The following is a 17064-nucleotide window of genomic DNA, read 5'->3' on the forward strand; positions in this document are numbered from 1 at the left end:
TGTTCATAAGAAAATGGTTGAAGGTTACGCCATAGTTAAAACAATATAAATGGGAAAACTTGTTATGCTACATTTCATGTTATGAGTTTTTTTGTAGAACAGAATAACCCTGTAGAGATTAAATAAATTCAAGGACGTCTCATATTATGTGGTGGTTATTTGACATATTGCAATATAAGTTTATCATACGTTTACTGAAAAGAGATTAAACAATGTAATAATACGTATTAAGTGAGGTATTTTCAGTAAAACATTCTCTTGGGTTTTAAAGTAATTTTACGAAACAGTTTACCACTTTCAGTTACTTTGCCATGAAATTAGATTAAACTTAATCGTTTATATGTCCTTTCTGATTCGAGAGTGGAGAAATAGGAATTTCTGCTCTATTCCTATTGTGAGAACTGATATATTAATAATTTATTTATAATGGGATGTAATCGTCGTAACGGAAAACGTCCGAGATACCAAAAATATTGTATATTTCAAATCTTTATGAATGTAAGCATTCCAGAACACTGTTTATTTTTCTGTGAGTCCATAAATAACGGAATTCAAAATTTTGTGTCTTAAACGATCGCCATATTGAAACGAAATGGCGTACCAAGTTGGCCAACAAACTTTGGGCTCGAGTGTCAGTTTTGGTAGCGTTATATAGAAATTGTCCTTGAACAAACTACCATGAGGACAATCACAACAGGCTGCTTTTGTATAAAAAATATACCTAAAATGTTAAGCTTAAGGTACAAACGATTATAGGATTGTCAGAGTCCCACAACACCACGAGAGGACAACAAGTTCATTGTCTCCAATTTATTAATAAAATTATGGTCTAATGAAAAAGCTAAACGGGAACACCATTTACACTTCCTTAAATATCACACGAAACTCTTTAAACTAATTTAGGATTTTTTAGAAAACAAAGCATTCAGTAACATAGAGGTAGATTTGAATTTTTAATTGACTTGTGATGTAACTAATTTTAAATGTTGGGTATCATTTGTAGTTCCAAAACATTATTGGACGTAATGATTTTTAATCATTTGGAACATATCTAAACTGTCAGTCCGATGGTAGTGTGGAATATTTTTTTGAAGAGCTCTAAAATATTTATCAGGAATAAAACTCTATAAAAAAGAATCATGAGTATTTTTAAGAATGTATGTATCACATATGTAAAGTTTAGAGAAAACAAGACAAATATTCAATTTCGAGTTGATGCTCCAACTTACAGAAGACTCATCCTACACCCCGCAGGCTGAAGCCTAGAGGAACGTTGTCAAACCATCGAGAAATCGGTACACTTACCCCCTCCCCATCCACGATCCTGTAGGTTGTATCCTCCCTCCCTCCCACACTGCTTGTAGGCTGCGTGTGTGTTCAGTATTGTTCATCTGCGGCTGGCACTCAAACACATGAGTAACTTCAATATCGACCTCGAAGCCTACAGGCACGACCATTGTTGTGCTCCCTTCTTTAGCTTATCTGTGTCTCTTGCAGTATTGCTTTTTGTGATATAACCTTCTACTTTATACTTTTATACATGATTATACACATTATGTTTTCACTCGAGAAAAATAAAATCATATCAAAGAAAATTAGTCACATTTTTTTCGAGAGCATAAACTTTGGTGTTACGAGGGTATCTCACTTAAATAGTGTACTATAAGACATTACTTACAGCATTTGCTGTCCATCCACCCGTAGGGAGGAGGGGGAGGAGGAGGGGGAATGGTGGGAATGAGAGGGAAAGGGAAGAGGGGCGACGAGGAGTGAGAGGGGGAGGAGGAGCGAGCTGGAGAATCCAAATTCAGTACGTAAGTGTTTTGTGGTCCAGAATTTGAAAAGACAGTCTGTGCGATAACTCTTTCGTTAGTCTACGTTCTAAGAATCGTCTGATCCTCCGTTGTATCAGTTTGTTACAGGAGTGATTTATTCATCCGTGTTAGAGAAAATAAATTAAATACTAATCGCTATAAATTAATGTCAATATATTTTTTGAATTTTGGTATTAGCTGGCGGTCTTTGATTCCAATACACCTACATACAGCCCGACTGTCCATAGTAGAAGTAAGCAGGAAGAATAGATGAAGAGATTCGTACTTAAGAAAGGTTGAAACAGGTATTTACTCTTGAGGAGATTTTTGTTGGTAAAGGAAGTTGTGATTGTAGCCCTGACAGGAACATATTACGACGTTTCCTGAGTATTAACTCAATTCTACGCTGTGTGAAGGAAGTTAAATGAGATCTTTAGTTTACAAGCGCAGTGTAAAAAAGTCGTGGTTCATCAAATTAATAATTCCTCATGTCACAAGTGTATAATCAAATAATTATAAGTTATAAAAACAATAAAGATTTTTTGCCATATCTTTCAAACATTTCTATGCTACTTTAGCCGAAAATGTACCAACTGAATTTTAAAAAGATTTTTAATCTACTGTTAATAAAACTCATTTACAGAGAGAATACCGCCTTAGTGTTTGGCTACAACTCCGGGTGGATACAAAGCAATGAGGTCGGTATGGATCAATGCAATTTCCAATATTTCCCTACTTATTTATAAATTCTCGCTCTAATTGGGGAGTAGACGACCAGTGGGGAGGGGGAGCCTGAGATAAGTCTTCTTTGTCCTGTTGCCGTCTTGTCAATATTACAATCCAAACGCGATATCTATTTAAAGGTGTTCGTATTAACGGTATTTATTAGTAGTTTAAGTTGACGGAACTGTACTATATTAAATAAGAGATCATTATCAAAGGTAAATTAGTGAACTTTTGATAGATTCTGCGAGGAAATCTCGTATAAAATGTAGTTATCGAAATATATAAAATAGCTTAATGAATAGTCTTTTTCATTGATTAAATTAAAGTTTTTAGAAAAGCTATGCATATTATTTACTTTGTGATGTTTTTAAGAAGGAGGCATAAGATTAATATACATACTAAGTATGTAAAATAGTTTTATTGATTAACAATGCACACTTTCAAATACAAGTTTTTTGTAACATTACATTGGAAATAGGAATTTTCCATATAAGTTTTACGAATAGAACTGCCACGTCGGGATATTCCGATTACAAAACCTACAATTTCAAGTAATAACATTTAAGATAATAATATAAAAAGCATAACATAAACATAAACCATTACAGAATCATTACTTGAAATCGAAGTTGTGTGCCGTTCGCTCTTCCGAACGACTCCGTAACGTGTCTCACCGCCACATGTAGCTATCATCCATTCCGTAACTTGACGGTCCACCACCGTGTTGCCAGCGTACATTCAATGATGTGACGGTCCACCACCGTGTTGCCAGCGTCCATTCCGTGACTTGACGGTCCACCACCGTGTTGCCAGCGTACATTCAATGATGTGACGGTCCACCACCGTGTTGCCAGCGTCCATTCCGTGATGTGACGGTCCGCCACCTTGTTGCCAGCGTCCATTCTGTGAAGTGACGGTACGCCACCATGTTGCCAGCGTCTATTCCGTGAAGTGACGGTCCGCCACCTTGTTGCCAGCGTCCATTCCGTGATGTGACGGTACGCCACCGTATGCCAGCGTCCATTCCGTGAAGTGACGGTCCGCCACCTTGTTGACAGCGTCCATTCCGTGATGTGACGGTACGCCACCGTATTGCCAGCGTCCATTCCGTGAAGTGACGGTCCGCCACCTTGTTGCCAGCATCCATTCCGTGATGTGACGGTACGCCACCGTATGCCAGCGTCCATTCCGTGATGTGACGGTCCACCGCAGTGTTGCCGGCGTCCATTCTGTGATGTGACGGTACGCCACCGTATTGCCAGCGTCCATTCCGTGAAGTGACGCTCCACCACCGTGTTGCCAGCGTACATTCAATGATGTGATGGTCTACCACCGTGTTGCCAGCGTCCATTCCGTGAAGTGACGGTCCGCCACCTTGTTGCCAGCATCCATTCCGTGATGTGACGGTACGCCACCGTATGCCAGCGTCCATTCCGTGATGTGACGGTCCACCACAGTGTTGCCGGCGTCCATTCTGTGATGTGACGGTACGCCACCGTATTGCCAGCGTCCATTCCGTGAAGTGACGGTCCACCACCGTGTTGCCAGCGTACATTCCATGATGGGACGGTCCGCCACCATGTTGCCAGCGTCCATTCCGTGATGTGACGGTACGCCACCGTATGCCAGCGTCCATTCCGTGAAGTGACGGTCCGCCACCTTGTTGCCAGCGTCCATTCCGTGATGTGACGGTACGCCACCGTATTGCCAGCGTCCATTCCGTGAAGTGACGGTCCGCCACCTTGTTGCCAGCATCCATTCCGTGATGTGACGGTACGCCACCGTATGCCAGCGTCCATTCCGTGATGTGACGGTCCACAGCAGTGTTGCCGGCGTCCATTCTGTGATGTGACGGTACGCCACCGTATTGCCAGCGTCCATTCCGTGAAGTGACGGTCCACCACCGTGTTGCCAGCGTACATTCAATGATGTGATGGTCCACCACCGTGTTGCCAGCGTCCATTCCGTGAAGTGACGGTCCGCCACCTTGTTGCCAGCATCCATTCCGTGATGTGACGGTACGCCACCGTATGCCAGCGTCCATTCCGTGATGTGACGGTCCACCACAGTGTTGCCGGCGTCCATTCTGTGATGTGACGGTACGCCACCGTATGCCAGCGTCCATTCCGTGAAGTGACGGTCCACCACCGTGTTGCCAGCGTACATTCAATGATGTGACGGTCCATCATCGTGTTGCCAGCGTCCATTCCGTGAAGTGACGGTTCGCCACCGTATTGCCAGCGTCAATTCCTTGATGGGACGGTCCGCCCCCATGTTGCCAGCGTCCATTCCATGATGGGACGGTCCGCCACCATGTTGCCAGCGTCCATTCCGTGAAGTGACGGTCCACCACCGTGTTGCCAGCGTACATTCAATGATGTGACGGTCCATCATCGTGTTGCCAGCGTCCATTCCGTGAAGTGACGGTTCGCCACCGTATTGCCAGCGTCAATTCCTTGATGGGACGGTCCGCCCCCATGTTGCCAGCGTCCATTCCGTGATGTGACGGTCCACCACCGTATTGCCAGCGTCCATTCCATGATGGACGGTCCGCCACCATGTTGCCAGCGTCCATTCCGTGATGTGACGGTCCGCCACCTTGTTGCCAGCGTCCATTCCATGATGGGACGGTCCGCCACCATGTTGCCAGCGTCCATTCCGTCATGTGACGGTACGCCACCGTGTTGCATGCCCGGTATTAGTGTGAGCGTCCCATAGTAGTTAACAAGGTTAGTACAGTTAAGCCGCAGTGGGCACTGGGAGACCAGCCGGCCCTTGCCTAGCAGTAGCACCACACCGCGCTGAGCCAGCCCCTGGTATAAGGCCCGGTATTAGTGTGAGCGTCCCATAGTAGTTAACAAGGTTAGTACAGTTAAGCCGCAGTGGGCACTGGGAGACCAGCCGGCCCTTGCCTAGCAGTAGCACCACACCGCGCTGAGCCAGCCCCTGGTATAAGGCCCGGTATTAGTGTGAGCGTCCCATAGTAGTTAACAAGGTTAGTACAGTTAAGCCGCAATGGGCACTGGGAGACCAGCCGGCCCTGCCTAGCAGTAGCACCACACCGCGCTGAGCCAGCCCCTGGTATAAGGCCCGGTATTAGTGTGAGCGTCCCATAGTAGTTAACAAGGTCAGTACAGTCATGCCGCAGAGGGCACTGGGAGACCAGCCGGCCCTTGCCTAGCAGTAGCACCACACCACACCGAGCCAGCCCCGTTAATCCGTGCAGTTGCCGTTATAATCCCTGCCGTTTATAATCCGCTTCAGTCCACTGCAATCTTCTTATACTGTCCTCATTGATTTACACCACTATTGCCATTCCGTGCTGCCATCATTTGTAAATCTCTTCGTCATTTAACAATTCAAAGGGGGATATCGTGTTAATTGTAATTAATTTTTATACATTGCAAATTATAATGTTGAATATATATTTTTAAATTTGTATTGTTAAATTTATTTTTTTTATACTAAGCAACAAATCGCGCCTCTCTGTGTCTTAGTTTTTATGCGAGGCCAAATATTGCCAGAATAATCCAGATCAAATGCATTAATTGTATAACTCCAGACAGCTGCACGTTTGTCAATCCAATTCAGTTTAATGTTAAAAGGGACACGGTTATTGTTTGGTACGAGCTTACCTACACGGGTTTAGCACTAAAGGATTAAACTGAGAATAAAGGTGTTTATGGAGATATACTTTTTTGTTTTTACCTGCTATGGTGACAGACATCGGTTATAGTAAAACAATGTTACTAAACAGTACCTTTCCAGAGTTAATGACTCTCACACTTGGTACGTCTCCAACCCCTTTTGGGTGGTTTGGAATACTCTGTAGGGGCTTCATTGCCTTGGATGTGTGCAGGTATCCAGAAAGTTCGGAACTTGGAGAGTGGATTACTAAAATGGTGTAGGGCTGCTTTGCTCTAATTTACTTGTGATTTTGCTAGGATCATACGACTTGAGAGCTCTTACTAAGACAGGACAGTCCTCTGACCGGCCTGGTTGTATATGGAGGACGTAATGGCATTGAAGAAGAAATTAAATGAAAAATGGCTTTATTGAGGAGTTAGGGATGTTAAGCCCTCTCTACCATTCAACCTCATGTCATATACAGTAAATTAAGGATAATTGAACACAGGAACTGTACAAATTTACTGTACGTTATAATAAAATGTGAACGAAACTGCTTAATTTCCACAAAATAACTCTTGAAGAACTGGATTGCTGATGGAGAAGTTAAATTGCAGTACAGTACAGCTGATAATGTGGGCACCGTTCATGGATAATCAATTGGCTCTCCGACCTCACCTATCCCACCTTGCTTGTCACACTCTTATCTTCTGCTTCAAGTGGTAGTAACAGCTCAGTCATTGAGTGTTATTAGTTAGGGATAGCATTTCCCATGGTGGCTGTCAAAGTCTTAAGTTGGAAACGTGCTTATCATGGCTAAGCTTTAAGAACATTCTTTACTGATTACTTCCACCAACTATAAAGCAGCATACCGGTGAATTTAGTATCGCAAATTTTGTTTAAATTCGAACTGTTAATTATAGAATTTTCAAATTCAAATGACTTTATTTGTATCATATATACAAAAGGACGAATTTAGGGCCATAAGGCCCTGTCTTACAATTAACCCTATCCAACCCAATCAGGAAATTAGTTACCATTTGCCTGCAGGACACAACCTCACATGACATTATCAGGATCATATTTGAAAACGCTTGGTTTGAGAACAAAATTCTCTGTCTGGACGTAACGAATAGGAGCGATTATTACTTCGTAATGTAAACTATATTGAACAACAGAATGTTGTCCACAACACACAAGTTCGGAGGAGATCGCAGTCTTGTACGGGGAGATGACATCTAGCGGCTGACCCATCACTGACATATACATCATTACGGAGAAAGCTCTCAGTTTCTCGAAACCCACCTAAATTAGACACTGCAGCAATCTACTATAGATTTGTTCTGTGATGGGTTAAAATGAGTACCTGAGGGTGAAGTCGCCTAGTAAGTGCTATATAGGATATTGCTATATCACTAAAGAAGTTTCCGCTGTGGTTCTCATTATTTCTTGTTGTATACAAGTGAGTGCTAATAATGTAGGAGTCGAGAACCAATTTTCATTCTGTAAGCACCACCAATCTGGGAGTTTTTTAAACTATAGAGACATTTTCTATAAGAAGAAATTGATCGTCAGCCGCGTTACTTTCGGTAGAGTTTGAAATGTGATGTCTCAAAATGGACAAATATTTGAAATAACTTTTTCTCGGGACATTTTTTTTAACTGGACACACCTAAAACCGGCCGTGAGACACACTAATAAATGTCAAATCAGCGTCAACTAACTATAGACTGGCATGTCTAGCGGCGGCAATCAGTCTCTTTATGCAATTGTCTGATGATGATAATAATGTTTCAACCGTCCTTCTATTTCAACCTACACATAAACCAAAGGACTATATATTTAATTCTGAGGAGAAATTCCTTTATCGATTTCTAGTAAAATCAGGTTTTGTGTGCTTATACAGTGACAATTGGCTCTCAGCTTTCATACTGTAAATGTATTATAATAATTTGAAAAAATCCGCTCTAACAATCTTTCTCTATTTATTATTTTCTCATAGTAGTAAAATTCCATGTTGAATACTTAACAGTTGTTATGATCTATATTGGAGGAGTACGGCACTTAAAGGAAACGGCTAGCGAATATTCATGATTGAAATCCATTAGAGCAGAGCTGGTATAATTAGGAAAGGAATCGCCTGAGTGATATACATAATCAGGAATACCTACGGAAATAGTTTAAGCAGTCAACTTATGGTGCATCATACTGGCCTGTGCTAAAAAGAGAACACATACAGCTGCAGATTTATTCAGCAAGTAACACAAACAACTAGATACATATGTTGATCAAATACAAAAAACAGTGAACTTGTTATTGCAGAATGATTTTTACTGTACACAATTTTAAATGTTTATTATATTTTACTTTTATACTATGTTAGTTTTATTTTTATACTAAGATGAACCGTGTGTTCAGACGCTGGACTAAATATATTTATTTTTAACTAAACAGAAATATTTGCTTTCATTTATGGCCACAAGTGGATTTAAATATGTGGCCGCTTTACATTAATTTTAACTGTGAATAAAAACTTTCAATATTGAACTGAAGTAACAAGGACGTTGACGTTTGAAGGAAACCCCTTCGTTATAGCGTAGAGGAAAGGCTGCGGCTCTGGCCGAGAGGTCGCAAATTCGATTCACAGGGAGGTCAGAACAAATGTACTTACGGGCTTCGACCGTTTTCCCTTAAAACGTTAGGTGTAACTGATTGGTATTCCCTTTAAGTGGCATCAATGTGTCAGATAAATCATTTCATTCCTATTCAATTACCCATAGGATATTTCATTTTCAAGTAGTCAAGTATATTATTTGTCTTGCACGTTAATAAAGTAATTATGTGTAATTTCCTTCTCTATTATTACACTGTTCACAGTTACGCATTATAGGTAATGTCATTATTTCCATTTTAGTGCTATTCTTAAGAGAATTTGTACAAAAGCACAATTTTACTTAGCAAATATTAAACGTGTCTTATAAATTCTACAAGGACGGACGTTCAAGTTTAAATTTACTTGTAGTATTGTTCTTTCATATTTAAAACATATCTTTTACATTCAAAATATTCCAGACAGATTCCCAAATAGACTTTTATGTGCGCCAATAGTGAACCTGCAAGCTCTGCAACAACGTATTGGGAGTCTAATTAATTAGACTACCACAGTGTACCGACAACACTGTTGTTGTTGTTGTTGTTACAAGCAATACCCGACTGTAATCACAGCCATTACGATGTACACCGGCCTAAACTTCGCGATTGCTGTTAGTTTGATGAAATACAATTTCCAGTAATTAAATTAATCTCATTTCACTCTCTGTCTGTCGTCAATAATAATATTAACAATAGTTTGTGAAAGACGGCGCAGTCGACCAAACAGCTGTTTAGAAGCTCACGAAACTACCTGTGGAATGATTTACCCTGTGAACTGACATCCCTGAAACTGTTTAATTGCGAACTTCTGCAGGAAACTTGAGTATAAGCTGTAACCTTCGGTTTATTCAATCAAGAGAAGGTCTTGTCTTCCGACACTGAATCTGAGAGGGTTTAAACAGTTGACATTAAAGATACAAGTGGTGTTAATGGAATATTTTAAATGGGAAGTAAAGAATCTATTATTCAAGTAATGCCCTTTGTTTCCCTGGTAAACATAAATTAACGTTAAACTGTGGTAAAGATAAAACAACTTCCTCCCTTCCACATTACACATTTATGAACACGGATTACCAGCTACATTAAGACTGTGAAATCGATGTTAAGTTAGGTTATTAAAAAAAATAATTCACACCTCTTTCGGACTCTTTTCTTGAAGACTGGAATAGTGGAAATGAAATATCATTCTACAGTAAGCATTCTAAATAGTAAATAGGAACACCTAGTAATCATTTTCAAATTAACAAATCATTTCTTCAGTGTTTACATAAAACAATAACTGAGGGAATGAAACGGAAATGAATAAGTCATTATTATACGTAAATCTGACACGTAACAAAATGAATTTCCTTTACAAGTTATTTACTTAAATCAGTAAATTTAAAATAGAATTTTCGTTATTAATAATTCACTAAAAAGCAACACATACACACACACACACACACACACACACACACACACACACACACACACACACACACACACACACACACACACACACACACACACACACACACACGTTGTGCGTTCACGTATGCATGGTATTTATAAATATAAACCAAGTTGATATATTTGGTTATAAGGCGGTGAAAAGTCCAGAAAAATAAGTGAAATATATTTACAATGAAACATAATATATTTATTTGTTGTACAATGAACTCCGTGAAAAAATCTGAATGAAAAACGTACAGAAAATAAACAAACTCAATGCGATGTTTTGCGTTTGTTTGTTTCTCACAAGAGAGCCAATATCTAGGTTGAAACTAACTTAGTCTCGAGTAACTTGATGTTCAGTCTGTTATATTATTTAGTCTGTACTTATTATAAAAAATAATTCAGTTGAAGAAGCACGTTAACACAAGTAAGTGGTAGAAACCCCCAACCAAATATCTCAATTCCCATTTGGTCAAACACTTATCTGGAATGGTATCAATGATATTGGTTTGTAGACGAATTTAATAATCTGGTTACATAAAAGTTTAATCATTGAATATTCTTCATCCTATAACAAATTCACTGTCTTTACACAGCCTAGTTATCTATCACATCTCCATCCATAAGAAAACTTTAGAGTTCATTTCGCAGTTCAAACAATGTTGACAACACTTTATATCTCTACAGCTGAGTCTCACAGTGAAGTTGTTTGTAGTCACTGCCCACTTCAACGCATAAAACATAAAAACCTGGAACCTAAAGGCGTTACCGTTATACAGTTTATAATGTTCACTACAACTTAGAGTATTTTTAGAGATTTGATCCAAATCTTTAACTGCAACAGCTTCTCGATGTTTGCACAGTGAGTCTATTGAATGAAAAGTGCAATTGGCGTCAGTTCTTCCCCAATATTGCCATTCAACTTAAACTCCCAAAAGTTATCAATTACCTGGCCACTTATGTGCTTTCATCAAGCCGCAGAGAAAAAGATTCACTTTGTTTCAAAGCAGTAATTTATGTCTCTTTCACACTTCCCGACATTTCACCAATTCTCCGTATCGCAGTTGAGTTTGATAAAGGAATCTATTTTCTTGTACGTATTACCACTTATTATTGTTGCCACAGTTATTATAATCTCTTCACCTACTTTTGACAGACGTGACGTGTCGCGTCCTAGTGATATGATATCCACGGCCACTGGTTGGGAACCACTGTCTTAATTAAAACTAATATACATACTATCAAAATAATATTTTTATCTACCGAAGTTTTTCCTTGGACTTATACAAAATTGTCCAAAATCACTAATTTAAATCCTTATAATTTCCTTCTAAACGATAACAAATTTTATATTTTGCATTATGTTCTACAAATTTGTTTTAAACAGCCTGAACTAAACAAAATTAACTGACCATACACTGATCTTTTGTTTATCCTCATAACATTATTGGCCGCATCACAAGATTTGATTCATTCATTTTCTTATAATGGTAAGCTTCGATGATAGATCAGTGTTGTTGCTATAACCGTAAGATATTATAAAGCGCTACACCGATCTTTTTTTGTCACAAGTGTCTAGTTCCTGACCGGGAAAGATGAGTGATTGCTACGGTATCTAAAGTACAGTTGTACTGCAGTTGTTCTATTGCGGTTTTCCGTCATCCAAGATGTTACTAGAGCCTGGCAGGGTACGATAAGTGATAGCTACAATAGAGTGTCACTTATACCTCAGGTGTACTTCTTTGTCGTCTAAGTGACAGTGTGACTAATTGTATTGAAGGATGATTTATCAAGATACTGACATTTCTTAGGTTGTTGTACCTTGCCAATGCTGTATTGTCACCAGATTCTAGAGCCTGGTCGTGTACGATGAGTGATTGCTTCAGTATAGTATCACTTATTGCTCAGATGTACTTCTTTGTCGCCTAAGTGACAATGGTTTGTGACAGCGTGACTAATTGTATTGAAGGATGATTTATCTCGATACTGACATTACTTAGGTTGTTGTACCTCGTCACTGCTGTATTGTTACCAGTTTCTAGAGCCTGGCAGGGTACGATAAGTGATAGCTACAATAGAGTGTCACTTATACCTCAGGTGTACTTCTTTGTCGTCTAAGTGACAGTGGTTTGTGACAGTGTGACTAATTGTATTGAAGGATGATTTATCAAGATACTGACATTTCTTAGGTTGTTGTACCTTGCCAATGCTGTATTGTCACCAGATTCTAGAGCCTGGTCGTGTACGATGAGTGATTGCTTCAGTATAGTATCACTTATTGCTCAGATGTACTTCTTTGTCGCCTAAGTGACAATGGTTTGTGACAGTGTGACTAATTGTATTGAAGGATGATTTATCTCGATACTGACATTACTTAGGTTGTTGTACCTCGTCACTGCTGTATTGTTACCAGTTTCTAGAGCCTGGCAGGGTACGATAAGTGATAGCTACAATAGAGTGTCACTTATACCTCAGGTGTACTTCTTTGTCGTCTAAGTGACAGTGGTTTGTGACAGTGTGACTAATTGTATTGAAGGATGATTTATCAAGATACTGACATTTCTTAGGTTGTTGTACCTTGCCAATGCTGTATTGTCACCAGATTCTAGAGCCTGGTCGTGTACGATGAGTGATTGCTTCAGTATAGTATCACTTATTGCTCAGATGTACTTCTTTGTCGCCTAAGTGATAATGGCTTGGTACAGTGTGGCTGACTGTGCCGAAGTATAATATGCCCCGATACTCTACTGTTTCTTTATCACTATTGTATATTAACACGCATTAAAACGGAACACTATAAAAATGTAATCTTAGTGTGTAATCCTAGTGGATAACATCAGCTGCGTTTGTAGCCAAAGAGAATGTTAATTTATACACCATTCACCAGTAAGATTGACAATATTCTTAGTAATGCAATAAACCCTCATCGTCACTAGCTCCTCGCCCCCACCCGTTCCACTGCGGAGCGTATGCTTGCACTTGTCGTTTGGTTTACGATTAGCTGTGCAGACACTCAAAATGGCGGACAGGCAAGGTCGTAAAGTTGATATTAAACCTGGAGCGAGGCACCCATGATTTACAGTCTCCGGATCAGTCTAGACGACGGCCATACCAAAGACCGACTGACCGGTGGTATATGTTTTACCTGAAGTATTAATTAACAATTTCTTCATGTCTGCATATAGCACGGCCAGTTGTGTGTGAGATCGCTTAAAATGTGATGAGACAAAACCGCTGAAGACAATGCAGAGCCTGTGAAGAGTGTAATGTCACTCATAAATGTACCACCTTTTTAGGTGCCGATCGGATTATTACTTTGATAGTTATTACGGTTTGGTTAACGTGAGTCAATTTCTGTTACAAGAAAATATAATGATGCGCGAAGATACATATACGACAGAAATATTAAAACAAGACGAGACGATTTAAATAAAAGTTACGTTCGGAGGAAGTGTATGTATTAACGGTTTGGTTAACGTGAGTCAATTTCTGTTACAAGAAAATATAATAATGCGCGAAGATACATATACGACAGAAATATTAAAACAAGACGAGACGATTTAAATAAAAGTTGCGTTCGGAGGAAGTGTATGTATTACGAACTTGATGATGTTGATAATGAACCGAGATAGATAGAACCAGTTGTGTCTCCATCTCCTTCCTACAGGAACGAAATTTTTGAAAACTAACAATCTAATGAGGTTAGCCTGAATTAATGTAATAAAAAGTTCCAGCCTCAGACTTTATCTAAATTTATCTAAAAAAATCCCTTAATTATTAACGTGTCATTGCGACTGTTGCATATTTAGAAATGTTGGACATATAATATGTTTTAATGTCGTAGTCGGTATTATGTAGCTTAGTTTTAATAATTAGTGTTGTGTTTAGTTTTTGTATGAAGTGCATTTTTTAGAGTTAGTGAAGTTGACACACAACATGGTACTTGTGATTCCTGACTTACGTGTTTCACAATGCTCTGGTATGATTTGTTTATTTTAACCTAGTTTGTAATTATGTGGTAGGTTAGTTATTTACCTGAAGAAGAGATCAGGTTGCAGAACTCGATAACGTAGTGTTACTAATGGCAAATGTTCGGAAAAATCATGTTTCTTTCACAATCCTTCCGTCGTCAAGAATAAACTTCAGGCACAGAGGTTTTAATGGTTTTTTTTTTACATTTACTACTCACGTGATTTTACAAACTCATACAAACAAAATTCGGGTTCGATTTAAGAAAACGAAATTTTTACAATGATTCGACTCACCTGAACCCTCTTAAATTCACTGAATCGAAAGCTTATTTTATTGTCACACTGCATTGCAATTAAATCTAAGTGAACACATTTTAGTTAAAGGACTTTTCACCGGAAGTCTACACAGGAGAACGGTTAAAAGACATTTCTATCGGCACAAATATGTTACGCTGTGGTGGCTGATGAAGTCGACTCCGGCAATGCTAACAGTTAACGTTGACTTGTACGCCGGTGCTGTCCGGTACAGTGCTCGGTAATTAGTTTTCCGGACCGAGCTGCGGGACTCCGGCCGTGTTCGATTAATTAGCAAATCAACTGACCAGTGGAACACAATCCCGGCGCAGACGCTCGAGGCGGTGTCAGTATTCAATGGCATTGCGAAATCCTGCAATTCGGAGAAACGTTAACTACGTTCTGACACCGAGTACGATCTGTCAACGAGAGTGGGAGAGAAGGAGACGATTCATTGAAACCTTGGCCCGAGGTGGTGAAAGTGGTGATTGAAAACATTGGCCGCTATCCGAGATGAAGTGGCTCACAGAAACCTACAGGATCGCTGCACTGCGGTGTAGTAACTGCGCTTAACAATCAGCTGATACCGGGGAGTGCGGTCGTCAGCTCGGTTTACAGACCGGTCGTTTTGGGAAACTTTCCGCCGTAACAAGGCCGCGCTACCCATAACAGACCTCTTTGCCGGAAGGTACCAATCACAAAAGATCCTCTAATTCAATGGTGTTCCTTTGGAGGATTTAACATCCAAGCACATTAAGTCACTAATGGTTCAGTTGCACTCTAATACTTACATGATAAATAAAAAAATTTCCATTAAATATAGAGGTTTTGGAATTTTAGGGGGATTTTGGTTTAACTCTATTTTGCTCTCTAAGTTATAAAAATTGGTGGTATTGAGGTATTTTATGCAAAATTACTCGAAATATATAATATCTGTATAAATCTATGTATATATCACCTTAAATCTCGTTAACATCTTTACAATTATGTAACACTTTGTATGATCGATTTCGAAAGTAGCTATTAAATTCTTTACATTGGCTCTATTTATGTCAGTAACCTGAGTGAACATAATCTCAAAGAAATTCATAATTTAAAAAAGGTTCGAATTTGATGTTTTGAATTGATGGGTGAGGGTTATTCCCCAATAGGAATTGATGCACCTTGATTACCCCTGCCGCGAGCTAGCGACTCGTGTTAACGAAAGTTGGTAATAACATAGTAATAAAAGTAATTAATTATAAAAGGAACAATCTTCGTAATAGTTTGATAGTTAAATCTGAAAAATCATATGGTGATTATAAAAATTATATAGATCTGTCCTATAAAAGAAGTACCTTTAGAATGTAAGGAAACTTTTAATTATATTATTACTTTCAGGAGTGTGATAAATATTCATCCGGAATGAACTGGTTGCTGCTGAAAGCGGCGAAGTGCCATTGCCAGACGGGTAGCAATGTTGTGCTGGCCGGCCGCCAAACTAAATAAGTAGTTGTTGATTTATCCGTAGCCGGCTGGTCGCGCTGCTGTCGCGGGCGCATTCCCAATTAATAGTGACGCGTTGCACAAACGCTGAGATCCAAGGAAAGTGTTGTCCAAACCGCGGATAATTTCGTTAATTGAAGTCGCTGACCTTTTAGCCGTGGAAATACGAGAAGCACCATTTTTCATCAGTGACCTGCCTTTGATCTTTCAAATCCGCTCGGGTGGCTTAATGAGCTTTGATGTCGCTTTAGCTAGATTTTACTGTATAGTATTGTGTGATTATCAAAGTCAGATTGGAAGCGAGGTATCAACATCGGTAATGATGTATCTGTGAACTTTATCTAGTCTTTACTGTATGGTAATGTGTGATTCTCAAAGTCAGATTGGAAGCGAGGTATCAACATCGGTAATGATGTATCTGTGAACTTTATCTAGTCTTTACTGTATAGTAATGTGTGATTCTCAAAGTCAGATTGGAAGCGAGGTATCAACATCGGTAATGATGTATCTGTGAACTTTATCTAGTCTTTACTGTATGGTAATGTGTGATTCTCAAAGTCAGAATGGAAGCGAGGTATCAACATCGGTAATGATGTATCTGTGAACTTTATCTAGTCTTTACTGTATAGTAATGTGTGATTCTCAAAGTCAGATTGGAAGCGAGGTATCAACATCGGTAATGATGTATCTGTGAACTTTATCTAGTCTTTACTGTATGGTAATGTGTGATTCTCAAAGTCAGAATGGAAGCGAGGTATCAACATCGGTAATGATGTATCTGTGAACTTTATCTAGTCTTTACTGTATGGTAATGTGTGATTCTCAAAGTCAGAATGGAAGCGAGGTATCAACATCGGTAATGATGTATCTGGTAACTTTACCTAGACTTTACTGTATGGTAAAGTGTGATTCAGTCAGATTGGGGGGTCAATTTAAACGTAGTATTATTATAGTAGCGTTCTATAAATAGTATTTGCCGATATTGCTTGATTTTGTATAACCACAAATTAAGTAATTTATCGTTTGTGTTAGATGATTACGCTGTGGCGATCAGAGCATTG

The 17064-nt window shown here is 39.4% G+C and overlaps 1 protein-coding gene across 1 annotated transcript in view; it reads left to right on the forward strand.

Moving 5' to 3' along the window:
- LOC124359947 (division abnormally delayed protein-like) overlaps positions 1–17064 on the forward strand; it is a 198226-nt gene that overhangs the window by 45467 nt on the left and 135695 nt on the right. The gene's annotated exons all lie outside the window — the stretch shown is intronic.

This window comes from Homalodisca vitripennis, chromosome 4 (assembly GCF_021130785.1).
Source record: "Homalodisca vitripennis isolate AUS2020 chromosome 4, UT_GWSS_2.1, whole genome shotgun sequence".
Taxonomy (NCBI): domain Eukaryota; kingdom Metazoa; phylum Arthropoda; class Insecta; order Hemiptera; family Cicadellidae; genus Homalodisca; species Homalodisca vitripennis.